At 44.2% G+C, this 27,200-nt stretch overlaps 1 protein-coding gene and 1 long non-coding RNA gene across 6 annotated transcripts in view; one reads left to right on the forward strand and one right to left on the reverse strand.

Annotated features, from left to right (window-relative positions):
- The window catches only part of LOC147117753 (catenin delta-2-like), a 1,234,825-nt gene that overhangs the window by 746,598 nt on the left and 461,027 nt on the right, over positions 1–27,200 (forward strand). The window lies entirely within an intron of this gene.
- Positions 14–16,069, reverse strand: LOC147117754 (uncharacterized). Its single transcript, XR_015078528.1, has 3 exons — positions 15,961–16,069; positions 15,357–15,560; positions 14–5,377 (listed from the first exon to the last, which is right to left on the reverse strand). It is a non-coding gene; the product is annotated as an uncharacterized LOC147117754 (long non-coding RNA).

Below are 27,200 nucleotides of genomic sequence, written 5' to 3' on the forward strand. Positions count from 1 at the left end.
TGAATCCAAGAGGTTAAAGCTTAAAACTAAAGGCTTTTATTAAGTAAGAACATGGCATCGAGTTAACACAAGGCAGCCATCATTCATCACCGACCCAGCCCTTATGAGTAAGACACACACCAATCCGGAGGATCCAGAGGGGCGGGGCTAGGGAGGCGCATTAGTGGTTACATCTGTAGAACATTCCAGACATTAGCAAGTACAACAACAACAGACAATACAAATGCCAGAACACAGAGTTATTTCATCACACATATATTAATTAGCTCTCTGTTACAGCTCAGCAGAAATGCTGTTGAGTCTTCACTGTCACCACTGGTAGCCAGTCACTGTTTTTGGAAGCAGACATTTATTATGCATTGGTGCCCACTTTTTGTGTTTGCTTTTTCTTCTTTTTAATGTACTAATTGTTGATAGTAAATATTAATGAGCCTTTCAGAGATAGCCTGCAAGGAGAAGATAAATATAGGAGGGATTTTTTTCAATACTGTTTGATCCCCAGCAGTGTTGACACAGATAGATGAGGCTAAGGGCAGTGCTCAGGTCAAGCAGGGTCAGCGGATGGGCGATAGCTGAATTGGACCAAGAAGGGTAGGAGAAAGGAGGCAGATTGGAGGGTGAACAAAGTGCAGGGAGAGCGGAAGAGAGTTGGAGAAGCAAAGGGAGAAGGGAAGAGAAGAGAGGTGCAGGAGAAGGGGAAAGGAGGGTGGTAGGGAAAGGATAAGAAGGAAGTAAGGGAAGAGGAAGAAGACCAAAGGAGGGGAGAAGAGGAAGAGGGGAAAGGAGGAGGGAGGGGGAGAAAAGGAGTGGGCAAAGGAGGAATGATGGGATAGGAGAGAAAGAAAGAAAGACTTACATTTCTACAGCACCTTTCATGACCACCAGACGTCTCAAAGCGCTTTACAGCCAATGAAGTACTTTTGAAGTGTAGTCACTGTTGTAATGTGGGAAACGCAGCAGCCAATTTGTGCACAGCAAACTCCCACAAACAGCAATGTGATAATGACCAGATAATCTGTTTGTTTTTGTTATGTTGGTTGAGGGATAAATATTGGCCAGGACACTGGGGATAACTGCCCTGCTCTTCTTCGAAATAGTGCCATGGGATCTTTTATGTCCACCTGAGAGAGCAGACGGGGCCTCGGTTTAAGGTCTCATCCAAAAGACGGCACCTCCAACAGTGCAGCACTCCCTCAGCACTGCACTGGAGTGTCAGCCTAGCTTTACGTGCTCAAGTCCCTGGAGTGGGACTTGAACCCACAACCTTCTGACGCAGAGACGAGTGTGCTACCAACTGAGCCACTGCTGACACTCGGGGAGAAAGAAGGAGGATATGGGAAGAGCGAGAGGGGAGGATATGGAAAGAAGGATGGAGAGTTTGGTTCCAGGCTGCTAAGTGTTGCTTATTTTCGGGGGGTGAGGGAGGGATGGGAAGAGATGGGCTCAGTTGAGGAGCTAGGTTCCAGTCACCAAAACGATGCTCGGGGCGAGGGCTAATTGGAGTTGTTCAGCTGATGGCTGTGGGCTCTTATCACCCAAATGATGGCCAATGTAGAAGGGAGATATTGCTTGACTGGAGTTGAGAAGATGGATCGTTGTTCTGCAGGGTAAAATGGTGGCGAGCTTGAAAAGCAGTCCATCCTTCCATACTGTGTCATACGCCGCTGACAGGTCCACAAGTGCTGCAGTGGTCTTGAGCTGGCGCTGGAAGCCTGCTTCGATGTGTGTTGTTAAAGCTACAACTGTACTTGGTTGCAGCAGGAATGGTTGGCTCGATGATGGGAGCTAGTCTGTGGAGTAGTAGCCTCTCCAGCACTTTACAACAAGTGCAAAGTAAGGAGATCAGGTGGTAGCTGGAGGCTTCACAAGCATTCTTCCCCAACTTCAGGAGGGCAATTATTTTAGTCTCCCTCCAAATAGGTGGAATTTTACCGGTTGCCAGTACCTCGGAGAAGAAGGAAGTCAACCACCTCTTCACTTTGTGTCCCAGTGCTTTTATGAATTCTGTGTAAACACCATCTGGACCAGCAGCTTTTCCAGATTTGGTTGTCGACAGGGCTGCGTTTAGTTCATCCAAGGTGAATGGATCAGACATAATTGACGATCTTGGTGCTGTCATCAAGTTTTTCGAAAGCTGTCGAATTTCATTGTCCACCGGAACCGTTGATGTTTGTATCAAGTGGGATGCATTGGCGTCCGCTCTGATGGTCATCCTGTGTTTATAGGTGGGATTTGCCCCACCAAGTTAACGGAGCAGGGCCTATGCTTTCCTGCTGGAGTGAGTGAAGTTGGTCCTCTCCACAAGGCTCCTCCACTTTTCACGTCTCGCTGAGTTCAAGGACTCCAGCATTGTAGTGGCTGTGACTGGGTTCTTGTTCAGCCAATACTCCTGGTAGAGAGCCTCGCTTTCTTCCAACAAGGAATATATGTCTTTCTAAACCCCCGAGGTATACAGCGTTTTGTGGCAACTTTAATCATTTCTATAAATCTGTTGAAGGCATTGGTGGTTGGCGGGATCCACCTGATGTTGCTGTCAACTGACCTTTGGAAGGTTTCCCGGTGTGCTTTCTTTAAGTTCCATCGTGGTTCCGACAGGAATTTCGATGCCAACGTTGATGATTGAGGGCCTGTGTTGACTCTTGGGGAAGTCATCAAGAACGGTTCTGGAGGCGATGATTGATTGGGTTTCCTTTGCTGTCTTTAGAGAGGAAACATAGGCCTGGTTTGTATTCTCTCTGCCACCTTGACGAATGAAACGTACCTCGATCTTTGGCATCAAAAAGAAAGAATTTATTCTCTAGTGAAGCCCACTGTACAATTGCTTCTCCATTAGAGTTGCTTGACTGAGGGGAGTGGGTTCCAATCACATTAGTAATGCTCGGGGTGGGGCTCCAGAAACCTAAGTACTGTTCAGTGGGTGAGGAGGGGGTGCTCTCACTATATCTCTTCTCAGTGCCGGAGATGCCAAGTACAGTTTGGAGTGGGAGGGGTTCTATCCACATAGCCATGCTCGTGGGTGGAGGACAAGTGCAGGAAGGATAGCATGATATCTCTGCTCAATGTGAAGGTGGGGGGTGGGGGGACTACAATAAGGGGTTGGGGTATGTTCTCATTACTTCTGCCCTACTGGGGGGAGGGGGGCACATTCTCTCAGGATGGGGAAATCCAATGGGGAGTTGGGGCCAGATCCCAGAATTTCTGCTGAGTGTGGGGGGGGCGGGGGTTTAATGTGGGCTTGTGATCTGACCCCGGAACGTCTGCTCCTGCGAGGGAGGGAGAAGGGCTTGGTCTGAACTTGGCATTTTTGCTCTGCGGGAAGGATTGGGTTTCTAGTCCAATCCTGCTATTTCTGCACTGGAGAATTGAGGATAAATATCGCTTTGCGGTCCTTTACCTTGAATTTTTGGCTCATTGAGGGGAGCGGTTGCGGTTTCCTGGTCCATTCGGTAACGTTCAGCCATTCAGTAACATTTCTGGATCCAGAGACACACGGGCTGTAACTGGGATGTATCAGGGGGAAAAGCTCCTGGCTTTATTACAAGGAAAACTGCTTGATCGCCGAGCGGTAAAGTTAATGGGCCACAGAGATTCAGTTGTGATAGCCACTGACTAGCTACGGAAAATTTGAGAAAACACTTATACTGTTAACCTTTCAAGTGCGCCAAGGGCAGCAACCCTGTGGTATAGTCTGTTCAGTGTTGCTTATTTGGGGGGGGAGGGGGTTGAACAGATGGGCTCAGGTGAGGATGTGCTGTACCTGCCTCCGGAGGTGTTGTTGGCGGGGGGCAAGATAAACAGCTGGCAGCATTTATATCACACGCAGCATTTTCCCCGTGGCACCCACAGCGTAGCGTCCCATGACCAGGCTTCACTGATCAGCAACCTGTCAGAGGTGCCGTCTTTCAGATTAGACATTAAACCGAGGCCCCATCTGCCCTCTCAGGTGGATGTAAAAGATCCCATAGAAACATACATAGAAACATAGAAGATAGGAGCAGGAGTAGGCCATTCGGCCCCTCGAGCCTGCTCCACCATTCAATGAGATCAGGGCTGATCATCCAAATTCAGTACTCCGTTCCTGCCTTCTCCCCATATCCCTTGATCCCATCGCACTATTTCGAAGAAGAACAGGGGAATTTACCCCACCCCATCCCCCTGGTGTTCTGGCCAACATTTACCCTCAACCAACATCTCTTAAAAAAAAAAAAAAAAAAAATACAGATTATCTGATCATTTATTTCATTTCTGCATGCAATTTTTCATCCTCCCCACTCCCAGATCGCTTCCAGCGCCAGTCTCATGCGTGGCTAATTCATGCCAACCTGGCAAACTCTTGTGAGGTTGACTAGTGGGATGTCAGCAAGCACTAAGTCAAACTGCTTCAGTGCCAGGAAGGGAAAATTGCCCCCTTTTAAAAGAGGGAAGGTATATCCATTCATCGATCTGCAAGTTAGTCATCGCTTTTCTCTACTCTTAAATGGAGTACATTTATTTGTAAGTATTTGAAACATTATACCTTGAATGCTGTAAGTTGAGTTGCAAGAAGTTTCTCTTGTAAAGAGGCCTGCAGTGGTTTTCACTCTCCCTCACCTTGCCTGTACTGTTATGACAGAACTTGTTGTGGATTGGGGCTTGTATCATAGGATGTGTGACATGATTGTTAAATAATATAAAGGGGCCAATTTGAGTCCATAATTCACACAACAGTCAGCCATCTACTGAGTAAGGTAAGCCATTCAAATGTTTGGGCTAGTTTCCATTTGATTTCAAGGCAACTTGACTTCCCTTCGGTGCCTGTGGGATGGTACCAGAGTGACAGATGGCATGGCTGGCAAGTTAAAAATATAGCTGAGGCTCTGGCACAGTCTGATTTCACCCCCCAGGTATTTTGTTCCTGCAAAGGCTTATTCAATGGATTTTACATCCAGGTCTTAAACATCTAGCCAAAGACCCTTCTGTCACGGGGGACTTGCACGAGAGGAGTATCGTCAATACTCGGAGAAATAAGTAGGATATATGTCAGTTTTACAGGCAGCTATGTATTGAAATATCAAAAAGGGCCAAGGCTTTCAAGCAGAAATGAATACTGCAATACAGGAAACTCTCGTTTAAACGGCACCTAAATATCCGGAATTCTCTATTAACCGGCAAAATTCATACTCTGAAAACAACACCTCAATAACCGGAAATGCTGCCGAGTCCAAGTCCGAGTCTCCCGCGGTGGCCGAGTTGGTCAGTGGGGGTAGTTCTCCAAACTGCCGCTTCTTGGCGCTGTCGGAAGTCTGAACACCTCAATAACAGGAGTCTGACTCTCCTGCGCTGCCGGTAGTCTCTTCTGATCCGCCATTTTTCTGTTTACTGTATAAGTTTTGTTTTACTGTTAAGTAATTAAAGAGTTGTGGATTACTCTCAACTGGCAGTACTGTACTTAATCAAGCATCTTCCACCATCCATTTAACACAACATTCTGTAGATGCCCAATTACTGTATACTGCACATTTCTTGATTTTTTTATTTTTGTTTGTTAAAAATAGACTCGGTAGATAACCCTCTCCGTCATCCAGAATTTTTAATCAACCGGCACCATCCCGGTCCCGTCGGTGCCGGACACCAAAGAGTTTCCTGTATTCCTAACAAACACATTAAAGATTCACGTGAACTTCTTTGTCTGCTATTTTAATGAAGATACTAATCCAATACATTAATTCCACATGAGCCATATAAACAGGCTTCTTATTAAAACCACACAACCCAATTTGAGTGCCGTTGATATATACAGTAAATCATAGGAACAGGAGTAGGCCATTAAGCCCCTTGAGCCTGTTCGGGCATTCAATTAGATCATGGCCGATCTGTATCTTAACTCCACCTACCTGCCTTGGTTCCATATCCCTTAATATCTTTGCCTAACAAAAATCTGTCAATCTCAGTTTTGAGATTTTCGATTGACCTCACCTCAACATCTTTTTGGGGAAGAGAGTTCCTGATTTCTACTGCCCTTTGTGTGAAGAAGTGCCTCCTAACTTCATCTCTGGACGGCTGAGTTCTAATTTTTAAGATTATACCCCTTGTTCAGGACTTCCCCCACCAGAGGAAATAGCTTCTCGCTATCTACTCTACTGCACTAAGGTAATTTTTCCAAGTCAGTTTTTCCGATGCAAATAATCGGAAACCATTATTGACAGTGACAGACAATCAAGTCTTTCAGTCCCAACTTTTAAAAATAAATAGCTTCTCTCTATCAACTCCTTTAATCATTTTAAGCACCTCAGTTAAAGAATCCCTTAATCTTCGATACCCCTTCTGCATCTCAGAGTGATGGATGCATTTACTCGTTAGCAAAATGTGAACATCAGTTAGGATGTACTCACACCAAGCACAAAACACTGAGCTGCCAAGATCAATGCAAAAGGTTTTACTTCCCATTAACTGCACTGAGGTAACTCTTCAAGTCATTTCTTCCCATGCAAATAATCGGAAACCATTATTGACACAGTGACAGACAGTCAAGCCTTTCAGTCCCAACTTCTAAAAATAAATTATAATGTTGATTATTATATAGAATTACGTAGAATTTATAGCTCAGAAACAGGCAATTCGGCCTAACTGACCATGCCAGTGTTTATTCTCCACACGAGCCTCCTCCCATCCTACTTCATCTAACCCTATCAGCATATCCTTCTATTCCTTTCTCCCTCGTGTTTATCTAGCTTCCCTTTAAATGCATCTATGCTATTCACCTCAACTACTCCTGGTGGTAGTGAGTTCCCACATTCTAACCACTCTCTGGGTAAAGAAGTTTCTCCTGAATTCCCGACTGGATTTATTAGCGACTTTCTTATATTCATGGCCCCTAGTTTAGCACTCCCTCACAAGTGGAAACATCTTCTCTACATCTACCCTATCAAACCCTTCATAATTTTAAAGACCTCTTGCAGGTCATCTCTCTGCCTTCTCTTAGAGAAAAGACACACAGATTACGATGAAGTTAATGAATCTAACCAAATGGCGCCACAAAATAGAAGGGAGGCACACTTCCATTATTGCAATTTCTGCTGTTTATTTGGAAAATATGCATATTTTTAAAGAGATCTAAAAAGATTGAAGATGGCAGTAATTGGCCTTGTCTCTTGCATGGATAATTGCAGAGGGTGAGTCCTTTGGACAGGTTTTTCATACTTGTCAGAGCCAATTAATGCTCAGGTTTAATATTTGGTGAATAGTGGGGGAGATGATGTGCTTTGTATACAAAATGTCTGTATAATATTCTTAAAAGAAGGGCGATGTTGAAGGAAAAAAATTAAAATGTATAGCATGCACTGCACTCTCTGATGTGTGCAAACTGAACTGAGACCTGTATAATTTTTTTTCTATTCTTGTTTGGTGTCCTTGTTGAGTTTCTGTTTTACTGAGATGACGTGTTCAAAGTTAATGGTCCAGACTACAGAGAGACGAGATATCCTCTGACAGAGGCCTTTCACAGTTGAGTGACTGCAAAAATCCTTGAATGGCACTTCAAATGCTAGCAAGCTAACCGCAAAAGCTGAAGTGTATGATCTGTTGCAATTTGAAGTCTGTTTATTTGTACCTGTTAATGACCAGCTAGAGTTTGCAGTGCAGATTAAATGAGATCTCAGCAGAGAAAGTAACAAGAAGCTACAGTTCCCTCTGAGCTTTTTCTAATGGACACCCTTGTCGCAATAGATGCTTTTTCTATCTCGCCTATCTATCGGCCATTGAAGCCATCTCCACTGGCTGGTGCCTACCTTTTATTACATGGTACATGCCATACTTAAAAAAAAAAAAGCAAGCTTGTTGCTTCATTTTTCCTGTCAATAATTGGTTCAGAGTGGTAGATTGAAGATTTGAAAGGTCTGGATGATCTGAGCTTATTTAGAATGGATGCCTTGTCAATTTTTCCATGGAGAAAGAAAGAATAAGAAAAGGAATCAGAGCAGTAGAGAGAAACTAGAGATGACAGTATGAGAAACTGTGCGATGGCCGTACAGAGAAAGAGGGTGACAAAGAGTGGGAGACAAGCTGAAAGAAGAGACGGTTTGTTTTACTTCTTCCCCATCACAAAAGCCCCACTGGTCCTTCCCCCATGGCATTACAGATGAGCAGCCAAGACAAAGTGTAACCTTCAGGTAAAATGGGGTTGGAGCAATGTTCCCTCTAATTTTTTTTTTTGCATGGTCCCTTTAAATTTGCTGTGTGGTATCTTCTCCAGTGTCAACAGCTGGTGAGCAGCCTGTGTGGGACCTCCCGATCGATGCGTGACTGGGTGCCCGCACAGCTTAGGGGGAACGTTGGTTACGGGTGGGGGAATAATTGGATCAGGGTGCACAGACATAATTCAATCCTCATTTTAAAATCATACATTCTGTCTATTTTTATATTTCCTTTAAAAATTCTTATGTCTATGTGTATAATGTAAACTTGTCACACTGTAATGACATCTTCCATGTCAATGGTGGCGCTACAGCACCTCTACTGGTGGGAGGGATAATTACAGCGTGACCAGTTTACATAGGCAATTATCCATTATAAATGGAAACAGGTGTTTATAATGGAGAAAGTTGACAGGACAGCTGTAGGTTTCAGTGGATCTCCGTGCTGTTGCTCATGGTGAATCAAAGGAAAAAAGTGCACAATTTAGAGGAAGTCTGCATTATATGGAAGTCTTTTAATATATAAGCGGAGAATAGGTATGGGCCCCGAGTGTTGCACAGATTTTTAAGGAGAGTGGGATTGGAACATAAGAACATAAGAAATAAGAGCAGGAGTAGGCCATACAGCCCCTCGAGCCTGCTCCACCATTCAATAAGATCATGGCTGATCATCGACCTCAACTCAATTTTCCCGTCCTATCTCCATATCCCTTGGAGTGTTGGAAATATTTTAAAATTTGGATGGAGGTGGAAAGAGAAAGGTAGGAGCTAGGCATGGGTGTTTAAAAGATATTTGTGAGGGGAAAGGGGATGAAGGAAAGTTGAAGGAGGTGTCTATTGCCATTTCTAATGTAAAAACTAGGATTTTGTAGAGGATAGTGGGGTCAGATTTCTTTAAGGGGATTGGTGGGTGGAGCAGTGGGGTAGGTTGGAGTAGTGGGGGGTGGAGGTAAGTGAGGAGAGGGAGGCAAAGGTAAAAGCTGAAAGGTTGTGAGAGCAAAAAGTAATTTTTTTTGAGAGGTTGTTTCGTATTTGAAGTGAACCAGCAAGATGTCATTTTCACTTTATAATGAAGACGTGTTATGCCACAGGAAAGTGGAACAGGGCAGGGCCATGGTTAGAGTAGTGGGGCTAGTGGAGGGAGGTTACCAGAACATGAGGATGAGGTCAGAGGTTAAAGTTCCAAAGTAGTGAAGGGCAGAGGTGAGAGGCTATTTTGTATTTTACACTGAGAACTATCATAGAAGTTGCAATGCAGAAACAGGCCATTTGGCCCAACCTGTCTATGTCGGCATTTACCATCCAGTTGAGCAGATAGTTCAAACCATGTTTACCCGCCGTATTCCCATATCTCTTCATCCCCTTTTCATTCATCCACCTATCCAATCTAAACTTGAATGTTGTCATAGTTTCTGCCTCAGCTACGAACCCTGGAAGTGAATTCCACAGCGCCTCAACTCCCTGTGTGAAGAAGTTTCTCCTGCCCTCTGTTCTAAATCTCTTAAATTTAATCTTGTATCTATGGCCCTTCGTTCGAGACCCCTCAACTACTGGAAACAGTCTGCTTCTATCTATCTTGTCCCAATCTTTCATTCTTTGAAAAACTTCTATCATATAGTGTGAGATTTTTTTAAAAATTTTAAATGAAGCAACTGGGTTTAAGTGGGGGGAGGTGAGTGGGGTGGAGCTGAGGATGAGTGAAAGGTATACACACTCACTATTCCATATTAACTCCAGACTGAACTATCTATGCATCATATTAAAAATTTAAACAACTATAAAGGAACGGGATTCTGAGTGGAAGGGGCTTGAAATTGGTAGTGAAGTAGTTGGGAGAGGCTGTTTGCAATATTAAATGAAGGAGCAAGCCCCAGATAGAAGAGGAGTGGAGCAGAGGGTGCCAAGGCAGGGCAGGGCAAGTGTTGATATTAAGAAAGGCCAGGGTGCGAGAGAGAAATGGGCGGTGTCATGGTGGGTGGAACAAAGTCTGGGAGAGGCCATGAAGGCCAGCGCAGACACAAAGGCAAAGGTTGGAGACAACTTTAGAGATTGTGGGGACATCAGAGCAGGGCAGCAAAGTATGCAAATTGACAGGGAGCAGCAGAGAACTGGTGGGCTAAATGGATGGGATGGTGCCGGGGGCAGCCAAGCTCTAGGGGAAGGAGTAACGCAGAAATGGAGGCAGCCGAAAGAACTGAAGACTGGGGTCAGGCGTTACTTGTTCCAGCAGAGGTCACTTTGAAGCTGTGGCATTTTTGGCAGCTTAAGAAGTGAATTTCTGTTTTAAAGTCTTAGGTAGGGAGAGAAATAGAGTAGCGTCTTTATTATTTTATGTATTGAAGAAGCTAGTGAAGGGTATGATGTACTGTACATTGTTGATTTACCTGTCCTATATAAATAAATCTTCTGTTGGTTCAGATGCTGAGTCTTGATCTGATGGAGTGTATATTTAATTTGCCTTCTGAAGAGAGGGGAATCGTGTGGTGGCATGTGATGCATTCCAGTAACTGCTGTACAGAGTAAGGATTCTCTATTATCCCTGCGTCCCTAAATATGTGACAGAATAAGTATACTCTCAAATGTGAAATCACTTTACAGGAATGGCCAGTGATGCTGCACTGGTGAAAATATCTAGAGCAAGATCCCAAAAATGTGACAGTCACACTTTGTTACAGATGCCAAAAATACAGAGAGAAAGAAAACAAGTAATTTAAGAATGGCTTCTTGTGACTAGGAGCCAGAAATTTACACACAGCTACAATTAATCTCTAAGTGACCTCAGGCTTTTACAAGCAGCTATAATTAATCTCTAAATGACCTCAGGCTTTTACAAGCAGCTACAGGAAACTTTGGTTTATCCGGAGGTTGTATGTCCGGAATACTCGATCTAACGGCAAAAATCAGTAGCCGTTTTCTATAAGATTTTTTAGTTCTCGTTCTTTTTTTTTTCCCAGTCAGGCACTGCAAGGTCTGTAGCTATAGCAACAGCTTCAGCTAGAGACGCTTGCAGCTGCAGCCGACTCTTTAGAGGCTGTTGCTAAGCAACAGTGTTTGTTGTCAGATACGGAGATGAAAACCTCCGTATGCTTCAACATTAACTTTGTATGTCCGGCAGTTTTGATAGATCGGCAACACGCCGGTCCCGTCGGTGCCGGATATCACAACGTTTCCTGTACAATTAATCTCTAAATGACCTCAGGATTTTACAAGCAACTGCAATTGCCTTTTCAAATCAGGTTCCCACAGCAACTACTTAGCAGTGGCCCTTGAAGGGAAAGAGCACGTTAAATGCAATTCGATCATAGCAACTAATCATCACAACTGTGCTCAAGACAACAGACTGCCCGTGAGCAGCTTCATGGGAGATCAGCTAGGTTTATCTTGTAAGAGATACAACAAATGGCATGCTGATATCATCCATTATTATGTCAGTATATGGCAAGACACTTAAACAGTGCTAAAGTTTTTTTCCTGCTTTTGTACAGTCCGCACCACTTATACCGTCCACACTTAACACGGGCAGCCGCCTATATCGGGCAAATAACGCTGACCATTTCCCATTACCATAGGGATCAATTACAAAGGTGTCGCTTATAACATATTAAGCAGAGTTCAATAAGTACTTGCCATGTACTTAAAAAAGGCTCTCTTGATTTCAACAGCAACAACAACTTGCATTGATGTTGCACCTTTAATGTAGTAAAACATCCCGAGGCGCTTCACAGGAGAGTTACGTATTAGACAAAGATTGACACCGAGCCACATAAGGAGATATTAGGACAGGTGACCAATAGCTTGGTCAAAGATGTAGGTTTTAATAAATGTCTTAAAGGTGGAGAGGTTTAAGGAGGGAATTCCGGAGCTTAGGGCCTAGGCAGCTGAAGGCTGGAGCAATGAAAATCAGGGATGAAGAAGAGGGCAGGATTAGAGGAGTGCAGAGATCTCAAAGGGTTGTAGGTCTGGAAGAGGTTACAGAGATAGGGAGGGGTAAGGCCATGGAGCGATTAGAAGGACTTTCAGGTGAAGTCGGGTCTTCAAGCAGTTTCAGTCAGCTGTTCGCACCTGGTTAAAGTGCGATTACCTAAGGGGTGAGATTCTGGATGCAACTGCTAACAATTAGGAGACCCGGTTGCTCAGTGAGATTTCCTGTTTTTCTAAATATACTTCGCTTTTTAGTTTTGCTGCTCACCGCCTATAGTGGACAAATTGCATTAGCACCAACACCCCCGCTATAAGCAGTGGGGACTGTCATTAGAAATAAATGTATCCTTGTTTACCTGTTAAATTGAGAAACACGATGAAGGAACAAGGCCCGTCATGTGGGCTACCAGCAAGGTTAAAAAGAATCGAAGGGATGATGAGATAAATTAAGGGAGTACGTCTGGGAATAGTGATTAAGTGATGGCAAACATATATTTTAATGCCTGTTTATTTTAGAACGAAGGGAAGAAAGAGTTAAGGAGTCCCTTGGAAATAATAAGTTAGAGTGAGTGATGGTGCAATGAATCTTGATTTCAAATGTACCTTTGTCTTGGCCTACCATAGTAATGTAGTTCTAAAGGATAGAGGCTAACTCGGTTTAGCTTATCGGGAACACCAGCTTTCGTGGCAAGGCTCAGTGCAGTATTTTTGTAAATATTCTGTTTGAATAGCGTAATCTCATATTTTACAGGAGTGTTAAAAAAAAAACCAGATAACACTGTCAGTCCTACTTCCACCTTTGAATACATTTAACGAAAACACCTTTTAACATTATGACAAGGCTATGAAAAGAGGCTTGATGTGAATTGGCTGATTATACTGTAGTGCTTAAACTTGCCAAGGAAGGCAATCAGAAGGAATGGTCGTGTCGTGAGATTTGCACGAGCTGCTTTCCCAATGTGACCTGTTTGGAACCGAATGTAAAAAGCTGTAGAAAAGCACCTTCATGCTTGTGCTGTGATCTGGAAACAAACCGGATGGGAAAATAAGTAGGAAAAAATTGCTGTGCAAGTAAACAAGGATATGAAACGAGGAGGTTTCGTCTGAATATAAGCTATAGACTGTAGTTTTCAGAAGTGTATTGGAACAAATCCTAGTTAAATACTGATATAACTTTACGGTAATTACAGGTTTACTTTCACCCATAATCCCCCTCTCCTGGGATCCCTCGGGCTTTCTGCTGTGGTGTATAGACGCTGACAAATGATGCTTGGTTAGTCATGTAAACGGCCATTGTTGCCTGGCAGAGCATCTTGCCTTAATCGCATCTGCTGTAAGAAACGTTTAACTTTTAGAAAAAGCCAGACTGTATTCATATATTGTAGCAATTGGCATCGCTGCACAAAGTGGCAGCTGCAGCAGAACATGCCCTCACTGATGGCCATTATGGCAAGGTTTGAACAGCAAATGAACTGTACTTACACACATGCATGCAAATGTGTATAAAACTATATGTATAAAAAACTATATATGTGTAATATAAAATTGTATACATGTGTGTAATTATATGTTTATACATATGTTTATACATGTGTAAAAAACAGTATATATAAAAATATAGGCACACAAATTTCCAGTGCACATGTTAGCACTATTTTATTTCAATACAAAATTCTATGCTGTCTGTTAAAACTCATCTGAAATGGTTGTAGATGTGTCCCGTTTGCAACTGCCCAAGGCACCTTACTGTATCATTAACACTAAACTCTTCTTTTAGGTCCCATACTTGATCAGGTATTTCTTCTGATTGTCCGTGAGCTACAACCCGAGCTCCTGCTCACAACTGCACCTGCACCTTCCTTCCCAGTCTTGCCTCACGGCCTTTCACTGCCTGGCCCTTGAGCTAAGGGTCTCGTGGCCTGTGCTGTTGGAGCTGCTCCAATGCTCAGTGGGGCTGCAATGGATTAAGCGCTGGCTTGATCATTGCAAACAAAATCCCACTTTCATACTGTGCTGCAGCAACTGAGGGCTGGGCACTATGATCTCCGCTCAAACCTCCAACCCAGTGCTTCTAAAGCTTCCTGACCAGACACAGTTGTGTTGCACTCCATTTAAAGGAGGCATAAATTACTAATAGGTTCAATGCAACTGAATTGATGGAGAGTCTCATTGTTAGGGCAATGTTATTTAAGTGTTTGATGTATGACTTAAGTATTACATGTTATTTAATATCTTACATTTGTGATTTTCTACTTATTTATGTAACTGAAAGAATGGTGTAGTAACATTGAACTGACACAGGACTATAAATATCATTGTAACAGAGAGAAAGTGGGAGTATAATGGTACGGTAGCATAGTGGTTATGTTACTGAACTAGTAATCTAGAGGCCTGGGCTAATAATCCAGAGAACCTGGGACTGAGAATTTTAATTCAGTTTTTAAAAAATTTGGACTATGAAGCTGTCAGATTGTTCTAAAAACTCAACTGGTTCACTAGTGGCCTTTAGGGAAGGAAACCTATTGGGGGGGGGAAAATTCGGTTGCTTTGCGCCTAGAGGGTGCTAATGGGGCACAAAGCAACTAGCGCTCGGGTGCGGTGCCGCCAACGCCTCCCGCAAAATTCAGTGGGAGGTTAGCGGTGGCGGTAACCGTTCGTGCCCCGCGGCGCTGCACCGCTGACGATGACATCATTGCCGTGTGCAGCGTCACGCTTGCGCCCTGGCCGCGATCTTCGGGAGTGCCCCCTGACTTACCGCCGAACGCTATGTCCGACGGGGTCAGGGGGGCCTACCTGTGGCCGGGGAGGCGCTATTTAAAGGTGAGGTGCAGGGCGGCCATTTTTGTTGCTGGCCGCCTGCCAGCACCTGCCTCTGCTCCCATCCCCGGCCTCCTTGCCCGCGCCCCCACGGAGTGCCGGATGCGCTCCTTGAGCCCGGCACTTCTCTTGAGTGCCGGGCTCTTTGCCGGCACTCCTGATCCCCGGGGGCCCAGCCGGGCCCCAGGTCGTGCTGCACAAGGTCCCTCCCCTTTAAGAAAGGGAGGAAGGCCTGCAATACTGCGGCACGTAGCGCCGCAATATTCCCTCGCAGCGCCCTAAGAGGGAGGCGGGGCGCTTCTAGTAGCGCCCCGCTTCCTTCTTGGGGCGCTACCACTCAATTTCTGTCGCGGGTCATTAATTTTTTCCATGGCGCTAAAAGTAGTGCCCCAGCAAAGTTAGCGCCCCAAAGGGGGCACTACTCAATTTTTAGCCCCTTGTCTTTACCTGGTCTGGCCTATATGTGACTCCGTAGTTGACTCTTAACTGCTCTCTGAAGTGGCCTCGCATGCCACAGTTGTATCAAACGGAGCCAATACCACACAGACTGCAGCACTTCAAGAAGAAGGCCCACCACCAACTTCTCAGAGCAGCTAAGGATGGGCAATAAGTGCCAGTCTTGCCAGTGAAGTCCACATCCTGAGAGTGAACCTTTTAAAAAGACAGAAAGAATTAGTGAACAAGAGTGTAGCAAAAAGATAGCGAGAAGAAGAGCGGGGCATTTTTTTACATATATGTTCATGAGGAATGTCATGCAGATCGACTACTGTATATATACATTGAACTGTGTGTTACTGGGGGCTGAGACTGTCACCAGCAACACTGCGGAGAGCCAAGCACCTGATGTATATCAATCTGTAGCAGTGCCGTGGGAGATTTGCCAGTTCTTAAATTTAGGGATGGTCAGTGTTGCACTCATCAGTCTGAGCGATGTTGGAGCTGGGGAATGGGGCACTTCTTCCACTCCAGCATCAACAACAAACATCCCCCAAGTCTTTTATCCACAGCCAGCTACACAGCAAGCTCCTTCTATTTTTCCCCAAAAACATACCTCAGTCCATCTACTGCACTAGTGGAAGAGGCATTAAACCGAGGCCCCATCTGCCCTCTCAGGTGGACGTAAACGATCCCACGGCACTATTCGAAGTAGAGTAAGGGAGTTCTCCCCGGTGTCCTGGCCAATATTTATCCCTCAACCAACATCACTAAAATAGATTATCAGATCATTATCCCATTGCTGTTTGTGGGCACGCGTGGGCACAAATTGGCTGCCGTGTTTCCTATATTAAGACAGTGACTACACTACAAAAGTACTTCATTGGCTGTAAAGCACTTTGGGACATCCTGAGGTCATGAAAGGTGTTGTATAAATACAATTCTTTCTTTTTCTCTTTCTTTTCACCCTTCTTTCCTTCCTTCTTTCCTTCCTTCTCTTTTCTCTTCCCTTCTCTTCCTTTCCCTTTTCACACACCAACCTTTCTATTATTGCCAAGTTAAGAGCAATTTGGGGGAAAGTTTGGTGAACATGAAGAGCTTGGTTGAAACTGTTAAAACTCATCTCATGCCGGGCCCTTTCAATCAGCACAAAGAGGAGATTTCATCCCATCAGTCTGCGCTGGGTTCAAATGCAGACTCAGAGGTGCCAGGGCAGCATGCTGACACCCAGTCTCTCTCGCTGTTGTATTCAACCAAATCAATCTGGATTTTCTTCATTCATTTTCTCACATCTAATGGTGTAATGCATTAGCGGGGAGTGAAAGAATACATCCTGGCTGGTAGGTCAAAGTGCATGGTTTTATTTGAAGTAAAATTACTTTCCATTAGGGCTGTATGTGTGTCTGAGGTTAACTAAAGCAGCAGGACTCGTACAATTCAGTTTCACAAAGAGCGACAGTATGACCTTTGAACCAACAGCTGAAACACTTACTCACCACCTAGATATAGACAGGCTGACGGAAGATTTCTCCCTCCCCCATTATTCACTCTAAATGCCAACACCTGAGAATTAATTTTTTTTTAGAAAATATATATCACATTGAAGTCTCTCATGTGAAAGAAAAAAAACGTGTTTCTACGAACAATGCTGGCGAGGACTCATTTACAAAGTGAAAGGAGCAGGAGGGGCTACTGACCGGAACAGTTCAGTCCTTAATCATAGTAATCCAAATTGGTAGCTGCTTATCTTGCTGTACATTTGAACTCCTTGATCCAAATCAGGGTTGCAAGGCAGCACATTCATTGGAGAATAACACAGAAATTTACTACATGGTCACACTTCTGAATGGCGTAGATTTGCCAAATAGACGTCGGTACTGTAGAATGCAATGGGGTAGAAATTTGTCTAGGGCGTCGCCTCATAGGCTGCCTGTTATGTGCGCCTCCCAATATTCACATTTATATTGTATTAAAAGGAATTGGATATCAGGCAGGGAGTATAATGGGCGGCAGATATGATACTGCCCATTTTGTGCTACCACCCAAGACGGATTTCTATCCCAATGTCTGTCTTCCTGATACTTTTTTTTTACTGCTGTACTACTTCCCCATAACGCACATTGCAACAACAACTTGCATTTATACAGCACCTTTAACAAAGTAAAACGTCCCCAGGCGCTTCACAGGAGTGGGATTTGAACGCAAGACCTTCTGACTCAGACCTTCGGGAGTGCAACCATGAGCCACGGCTGACACCGATATAAAGGACCTACTACATTTGAAGTTCCTTGTCTTATATGGAAAACAATTGTCTTTCATTTCATGAACTAGGTGGGTTGCAGTGTCCTCTTATTTTAAACCATGTGATTGTAGCAAACAGAAATCACCACCAGCTTGCAAAAAAATCCTGCAAGAAGGCTGAACCATATTGGCAGCGTTGCTCAATATTAACTATTCTGATGTGAGTGAGAAGTAACACTTACAGCATGATTTTACAAAATTAACACCTGTGTGTATTCAGCTGCCTCGGCCCTAAGCTCTGGAATTGCCTCCTTAAACCTCTATGCCTCTCTACCTCTCTCTGCTCCTTTAAGACACCTACCCCTCTGACCGAACTTTTAGTTGCCTGTCCTAACATCTCCTTATGTGGCTTGGTGTCAGATTTTGCTGAATGACACTCCTATGAAGTTTCTTGGGGCATTTTACTGTTAAAGGCACTATATAAATGCAAGTTGTTGTTTTGTGTGGTTATTCAGCTTCCTCATGCTGTTGAACATAGTAACTCCTGATAACCCGTTCCTCAAGCGATGTGGCTAGCGTATAATTAAATTAAAATTGAAACAGAAACTGAGTGTGGGGGTGGGAGAAAGCATGAGAATATCAAACAGATTTGTATTTACTGCTAACCCTCTTTTTAAAAAAAAATAGTCCTTGATTTTGGAGACTGACATTTTAGTCAATGGCCTTGTAAATTTCTGCCAGGGAATTCAGCACCGAAGAGGTTAATACCATTGGCACAACCTGACAAAAGAAATATTGTCTTTTTAATTACTAAATGCCCTAACAAAAGAATGATCCCGAAGGCAGATGCTAACAGTATGTTCTTACTCAGTTCTGGAAGTACGGTGTTGTGACAGTTTAGTGTGAAAGGTTGGAATTAAATCCATCGAGGAAAAACATTTCCGAACAGAAGAATATGAATGCATTCTACCTTTTTCTTTGGAGCAGATCACAGGTCAAGCAACAAGGTTAGCATTTTTGCGTAATTAGGAATAAAATGACTAATAATCATGACAGTGATATTCTCTTTTGAAGTTAATAATCTTGAAGGATGGACCTGACTGCAGTTGAAGTCAAGAAAAGAGGGTTTCGACAGTTTCTGGTTTGCCTTGCTGGGCTTGGGGATGAGGCACCAGGGTTACGATTCAGAACTTTGATTCAAGCCACTTGAGTTCCAGCCCATTCCACCTACTTTCAGTGTAAAGGAGAATAGGTCTCCAGGCATAAGCATTATGACTTGTGGGGTCTTCGCCCTGCTGAGTTCATGTCTACTTTTATATTTGAAGAATTCTTCAACACCTGGAGCTCTTTTTTCTTTTTGCGTCTATCTGTTGAATTCTTGCTGTTTGCTAATGGCTTGTGAGGAGTTTCAAGCATCCTCTAAAATGGATGATTATTGGGCTGTAGGGAAGAGCTTTGTAAGTGATTCATTTTCAGTCTATATATAAAGAAAAGAAAATAGAATTTAAAATGACACACTATTTGGTGCAGATGTGAGCTAAGTACAGTACTTGCTTTTCTTACAGCTAACTGGCACCAAGTCCCACTCACCCATCACCCCTGTGCTCGCTGACCTGCGTTGGCTCCCGGTCCAGCAACACCTTGATTTTAAAATTCTCATACTTGTATTCAAATCCCTCCATCGCCTTACCCCCCACCCCATCTCTGTGACCTCCTCCAGCCCTACAATCCTCCAAGATCTCTGTGCATCTCTCTGCAACAGAGGTGAATTCTGTGCTCATCAAGGTGAGAGTTGCCAGTGCTGAGAGAGAACGCTTTGCACTTTTTTTCACCCACTACCAACCTCAAGCACTTGGATGTGAGTGGGTAAAGCTACCCTCGACTCACTTCATCCAACACACCGAGTCCAGCTTGCACTGTCATTAATTGTCCCCAAGTGGCTACCCTGAGAGAGGCCATTAACTACAAGTGATACTTCCAAACCCTGTCCGGGGGAAATCCTGCTATCTGATATGGACATGAGAACATAAGAACATAAGAAGTAGGAGCAGGAGTAGGCCATACGGCCCCTCGGGCCTGCTCCGCCATTCAATAGGATCATGGCTGATCTGAATCTAGACTCACGTCCACTTCCCTGCCCGCTCCCCGTAACCCCTAATTCCCTTATCTGCTAGGAAACTGTCTATCTCCATTTTAAATTTATTTAATGTTGCAGCTTCCACAGCTCTCTGGGGTAGCAAATTCCATAGATTTACCACCCTCTGAGTAAAGAAGTTTCTCCTCATCTCAGTTTTGAAAGGGCAGCCCCTTATTCTAAGATTATGCCCCCTAGTTCTAGTCTCACCCATCAGTGGAACATCCTCACCGCATCCACCCGATCAAGCCCCCTCACAATCTTATATGTTTCGATAAGATCGCCTCTCATTCTTCTGAATTCCAATGAGTAGAGGCCCAACCTACTCAACCTTTCCTCATAAGTCAACCCCCTCATCTCCGGAATCAACCGAGTGAACCTTCTCTGAACCGCCTCGAGAGCAAGTATATCTTTTCTTAAATATGGAAACCAAAACTGCACGCAGTATTCCAGGTGTGGCCTCGCCAATACCCTGTATAACTGCAGCAAGACTTCCCTGTTTTTATACTCCATCCCCCTTGCAATAAAAGCCAAGATTCCATTGGCCTTCCTGATCACCTGCTGCACCTACATACTAACTTTCTGTGTTTCATGCACCAGGACCCCCAGATCCCTTTGTACTGTAGCACTTTGCAGTTTCTCTCCATTTAGATAATAACTTGCTCTTTGATTTTTTCTGCCCAAGTGCATAACCTCACACTTTCCAACATTATATTCCATCTGCCAAATCTCTGCCCACTCACTGAGCAAAATGCATTGGTATGAAGTTAGTTTGTCCACTATTTGAACTGAGGCAGCCGTGGCTCAGTGGGTAGCACTCTCGCCGCTGAGTCAGAAGGTTGTGGGCTCAAGCCCGACTCCAGAGACTTGAGCACATAATCTAGGCTGACACGCCGCTGCAGTACTGACGGAGTGTTGCACCTTCATTAAACCGAGGCCCCATCTGCCCTCTCAGGTGCACTATTTCAAAGAAGAGCAGGAGCGTTCTCCCAGTGTCCTGGCCAATAATTATCCCTCAACCAACAACACTAAACAACCGATTATCTGGTCAGTATCTTATTACTGTTTATGCAACCTTGCTGTGCGCAAATTGGCTGCTGCATTACCTGCATTACAAGAGCGACTACACTTCGAAAGCACTTCGTTGGCTATGAAGTGCTTTGGGAAGTCCTGAGGGTGCTAGATAAATGCAAGTCTTTTTTTTTTCTTTTGACGCATTGACCTGCAGCATTAACACGCACTCCTGGTCTTGTATCACACAATTTTGATTTCAATCCAGCTGAAATTTATCCCTGATCCCAAAGGTCATTGAGTGATCTGAGTGCAATTTCCATGGTCCCAGCAGCATTGGAAACGTTGTCCTCGTCATCACTGTGTTAATTTCCTGGAATTCCATCCCTAATGCCATTGTGGGAGCAGTTCAAGGAGAAGGCCCACCACCACCTTTTCAGGGTAGCAGGGCACTAAATGTGGTCTTGCCAGCATCACCCACATCCCATTAATGCATTTTTTTAAAATGCAGCCATCTCTATCAACTCTCCTATCAATATAACTTTGGATCATGTTTTGTCAGCTATTTATCTAGCCTTTTTTTAAAGGAGTTAGTTGAAAAAGGATTAACTACTTCTAATAGTTGTTTGTTCCACGTGTGTAATTCTTTGAGGAGAACAATCTTCAGTCTTGCTCACGGCTGGTTAATTCGGCACTTCTGTTTTCCAGTCCTACAATCAGAGTTTACGTTCAATAACCTTGTGATGCCCACATTATCCTTGCCTCTCAGCATTTTATAGAAATTTATAAAATTGATTATGAATCACAGCAGCGTGACTATTGATGCCATTGCAACCCTGGTGGTATCTGTGCATTAAAAGCAAACCTTTCAGTTGTGGAAAGTTAAGGTAATAACGAACACAATAATGAAGAAACTGCACTGCTTTAACTGGAGCTGTCAATGACATTTCAAATTTCCTCTTGTTTTTGGCTCTGTGTAGACTGTGTCGTAATAAACAGCAGGCTTGTTCATTGACATGCAGGTGGCATTATGCCATTGTTAGAATGCCAAAGCCTTGTTTTTAGGCAGCGAAGCAACCTTCTTGAACTCACTTCAAGCCCACAGTTCCTATTCTTGTCTTTCCGCCCTGATACAGATAGAACTGCTTAGTTGAACATTGCTTAATTAAGGGTTTTGAATAATATAATTGGCTGCTCCCTAATTAAACCTCTCTTTTCCCTGACATTGGCTTCAGTATAAATCCGCCTGGTTTAAACCTCCCACTGTCCTCTTGTGGGTCATCCGAAGAATTTTCCCACGGTCGCCTGTCACTGGTGCTCAGGCAGTACTGTGATGGTAATATGAGGGCATTTTGCTTGGGGTCACCTTGTTGGGTTTCCTTCCTGCTGGTTGGCATTTTTGGAATACTCAACAACTTGCATTTATATAGCGTCTTCAACCTAGTAAAATGTCCCAAAGGGCTTCACAGGAATGTTATCAAACAATATTTGTCACCGAGCCTGATAAAGAGATATTGAGACAGGGCTTGGTCACAGAGGTAGGTTTTAAGGAGCATCTTAAAGGAGGAGAGGTAGAGAGGGGAGAGATTTCGTGAGGGAATTCCAGAGCTTGGTGCCTAGGCAGCTGAAGGTACGGCTGCCTTGGTGGGGCGAAGGAAGTCTGGGATGGACAAGAGGCCAAAAACTTTCGAGTGTTAAAGGCTGATTATTAGCAGCAAGCCAGCTAGTATTTTGTTGTAACGAATGAAATTCTCAGGAATTGCATCTTTCAAAGCTGCGGATTCCTGTGATTCAGTGCAGAGGCGATTAATTACTCAGAAAACAGGCACTTCTGCTTTTTCATGAAGCAGAAAAACAATCCTTTGTTTTGCTGCTGCAAGAAATTGGTGTGAGAGAAACGGCAGGGGAAAGTATCTGTCAGAAGGAAATGTGTGTTGAATTATCTCCTGTAGTTTGTTGCTGAATTGCTTTTGATTCATATTATTTCAATTGAAATGCAATGTATTGGTTGTAAACGATATAATTTAATCAGCTGAGTTCCGAGTAGCTTTCTTGGCACACATTTCTGGCTTGCTTAGCTTGACTTCTTATTTTGCTGCTTATAATTTACTTGGCATCGATTGTGCCTAATTTGATCCAATTACTCCTCCGATGGAGTACCTATTGTTTACAGCGGGAGTACTTGCATGAGCCGTTTACAGTACAGTACTGTTGTGGGTAAATGGAACATATCACAATGGTACAGTAGGGACGCTCTTCTAGATTGAGGTTAAAGCACATTGTTGTGGTAGAGCAGAAGGAGCTTTATTCTCGACCTAACTGTCCATATCCGGTTTAGGAGTGTTAGACACCGATGTTAGTTGTCTGAAATGCAAATGTTCCATTCCAAGACTGAGATCGATCGATTTTTGTTAGGTAGTGGTACCAAGGGATCATGGAGCAACTGCGGGAAAATGGAGTTGAGGTGCAGATTAGCCACAATCTAATTGAACGGCGTAGCAGGCCCGAGGGGCTAAATGGCCGAATCCTGCTCGGAATGTTACTATGTTACTCAACACTGTGATGCCTCAAAAATTAAAACAACCGCAATATTTTGCTTTTGTTACTGTGATACCTCACTTTGATGAAGAGCCAAATTCACAGGAACTTTCTCTGGGCAGACGCATCAATTTCAACCAGAGGAAGCAGAAACAAAGTATTTGCAGTATGGAGCTTAGAGGAACGAGGGAACAGCTTAGCGACATCTTTTATGTGCGGTTTAGAAACCTGTCACCTCTCGATTATGGCTGGGAACAATTCAATCTGACTCCATGACCACGACTGACTCTTAGCTGGTTACTGTATTGATATTTGTCGTCGTTTTAATTGTAATTCTGCTGAACATCACAATCTATTACACTTGATATTAAAGCCGGGTTCTCAGCTAATTGAGGAGTTTTTGGACAAGCCCCGTTTCCAGGACAACCAGGAGCAGCGTGCTGTCACTGCCGCACTGTGGTGCTGCCAAGGCAGTGGACAGAGAAAGCTTGTACGGCGACTCACTGTCTCCGCGCAGACTCGTTCAATCCAGTTCTTATCGTAAATCCCCGCCTTTATTGAAACCAAGTTTTAAACAATACTAAAAGAAAAGCAAAATACCGAGGGCTCCGAAAATCTGAAATAAGAACAGAAACTGCTGGAAATGCTCAGCAGGTCAGGCAGCATTGGTGGAGGGAGAAACAGTCAGCGTTTCAGGTCGCTGACCCTTCATCAGAACTGGTGAAAGGTCATCAACCTGAAACGTTTGGGGGTCATTTTAACCTAACTCGCAGGGTGGGAAACCCACAGGAGCGGGTGGAATGCTGATTTTACACCCCGCACAATATTGTCTTCACTGGAGAGTAAAATCAAGCGGGGTGCAAAACCAGTGCTGCACCCAATTTTGTTCAAAATGTCCCCCGTTGACTTTGTTTTTCTCTCCACAGATGCTGCCTGACCTGCTGAGTGTTTACAGCAGTTTCTGTTTTCATTTTTGAAAAATACTAAATTTGGAGCGGCAGACAAGATGACCGCAATGTTCCCTTTAAGTTGCGTGGTCACGCTGCGCTCGACAGCTCTGACACAGCCACTCACTGGCTTTTAAATAGAATTTTTTTTTAAATCCATTTTTATGGGATTTGGGCGTCGCTGGCAAAGCCAGCATTTATTGCCCATCCCTAATTGCCCTTGAGAAGGTGATGGTGAGCGCCTTCTTGAACCGCTGCAGTCCGTGTGGTGAAGGTACTCCCACAGTGCTGTTAGGTAGGGAGCTCCAGGATTTTGACTCAGTGACGATGAAGGATCAGCTATATACTTCTAAGTCAGGATGGTGTGTGACTTGGAGGGGAACTTGGAGGTGGTGGTGTTCCCATGCGCCTGCTGCCCTTGTCCTTCTAGGTGGAAGAGGTCGCGGATTTGGGAGGTGCTGCCGAAGACGCCTTGGCGAGTTGCTGCGGTACATCTTGTAGATAGTACACACTGCAGCCACAGTACGCCGGTGGTGGAGGGAGTGAATGTTTAAGGTGGTAGAGGGGGTGCCAATCAAGCGGGCTTTTGAATACGGAATTTTGAATGGGCCGCGCAGACCCTTAAAGGGGCTGCACATCCCCCCAAAAATTAAAGGGAACATTGGATGATCGCCTTCTATATCCTCTATCTGTAAGTTTAACAAAGCACTGTTTACTCTGCCCTTTGAGAGAGAGTTACAAGATATTAATAGCCTTATAGCTGCCTTTCAACCAGCTACAGTTTTTAAATAATATATATGGACTTGTACCAAGGGGTATATATATAGGTTGAAAGCATGGGCTGTGCTGATTTACAGTGATTGCTGTGGGTGAGATGCCGCTGGCTTGTTTCAATGCTGCTCTGTGATTCTCCACATCTGTGGTTTCACAGAAGAGCATCATAACCCAAATCTCTGCAGTTATAAATATTCAATTCCTTTCCTAAGTAATCACTTCTGTACTGTCTCTCCGTGGTCTTGCCTCTCCCGATCTCTGTAACCTTCTCCAGCTCCACACCCCCACAAAATCTTTTGGGCTCCTCCACCTCTGGCATTCCCCACTCCCTTCACCGCACCATTGATGGCCATGCCTTCAGCTGTCTAGGCCCTAAGCTCTGGAATTACCTCCCTAAACATCTCTACCTCTCTCTCCTTCTGTAAGACCCTCCTTAAAACCTACCTCTTTGACCAAGCTTTTGGTCACCTGTCCTAATATCTCCTTCTTTGGCTCAGTGTCAGTTTTTGTCTGATTCTATTCTTAAGCACACCAATAGACTTCTTGAGGATGACCTATTCACACCAATAGACTTCTTGAGGATGACTTATTCCTGGCCAGAATTGCTATTCAATGCAATTAAAGGGCTGGGCAGGGCTGTCGGCCATCTTATGATGAGGGCAGCACCGCAACAGTTGCTTGTGCTTAAGCATGAAAGAGCAAGGGAGTGGGACTAATTGGATATCTCTTTCAAAGAGCCGGCACAGGCACGACTCTGTGGCCTCTTTCTGTGCTGTGTGATTCTATGTTTACACGAAAAACACAAGAGCTGCTGCAGTTGTCCCTCAATGTTATCTATCAATCTCCAACATCCCATGGTGAAGCTTTACACAAGAACTACGCTCACCTATGGGACCCCCTTCCAGACAGTGCCATCATCATATGGAATAATGTCCCTACTGCGCAGAATTTCAGGTGCATCGATTGATGAACCAGAGATCGTGGCACATGCATTAGGTTTCTGGCAATCTGTTGCTGGTTAGTAATGGGGTACAATTCCTCCAGATCTTTCTGTAACCACCAGGGTTGACTCACAAGAAATCTGTCCTCATATTTGACCTTGTTGTATTTGTCACCAAATGCACCCCATTACACTACGTAAAAAACACCAGAGTGTGGCTGTATCACCAAGTATGTTTTTGCCCAATATATCCCCGAATTAAAATAATAATAAAAATGATAAGTAATTAAAAAATACTCTTGATTAGTGTACGAGATTTGCATATGAACTTGTTAACATATTTGGATGACATTTCTTATTTTAAACTCCTAACACTGCCATTAAAATAGCAGACATATGCTGATTTAGCACAACATGATTTCACCCCAGTGTTTCATCACCGAGCATAGTTCTGGGAGCCAGTACTAGATAATGAAGCATCATATTTCATCGCACCCTTGCCGGGTATTTTACTTTGTATCCTAATCCATCTGGAGGTTGCTAGTTTTAATTGTCATCCTGGAAGCGGGTGTTACAATTTTCAATTTCTCCCCCACTTTCTGAAACTAGTAATCGAGAATTTTAGAAGTTGATAATTAGTCGGTGCTGATGCCCATTGGAACATTGTAGTCTGAAGCATCGCCATGCCGCTGAGGAGGATGCAGGTTTGATCTTGCACTCCTCTCTTGTTCGCAGCCTGTGCCATGCCAGATGAGAAAGACCAGGGCAGAGACGGCCCTGGCTTCCTGCGGAGGGGAGGGAAAAATCAAATGGAGGGCCTTAGCGGAGGTCTGGAAGCAGGTCATCCACTAGCATGCCCTCGTTGTGGCAAGAGGCACAGGATGAAGGCGATCGAGGGTGTGGTAAACCACTGTTATAGTTATCACTGTATATTGTTCTCACTGTTCTCACTGTCACATCACTACACGAGGTCGCCTCTTGTCGCACTGTTATACCTGGGCTGACCACCTCCGACTCCGCCCACTACCTGCCCAGGTATAAAGGTAGCTGACTGGCTAGTATTCCTCCCTGTTGGATCGGATCACCCACGAGGGTGGGCTCTGTTATTTAGCCAATAAAAACCTTCAGTTACGTTCTTAACTCGTCGCCTTTTATTGGACTAATTGATAGGCATATCAATTTTATTGGCTAAATTTTAAAGATGTCTGATAATGAACAGCAACAGCAAGGAGCTCACCCAGCAGCACAGCAACAGCAGCCTCCAGACAACG

Source organism: Somniosus microcephalus, chromosome 5, assembly GCF_052327205.1.
Source record: "Somniosus microcephalus isolate GS21.2 chromosome 5, FLI_Smic_1.0, whole genome shotgun sequence".
In the NCBI taxonomy this organism is placed as follows: Eukaryota; Metazoa; Chordata; class Chondrichthyes; order Squaliformes; family Somniosidae; genus Somniosus; species Somniosus microcephalus.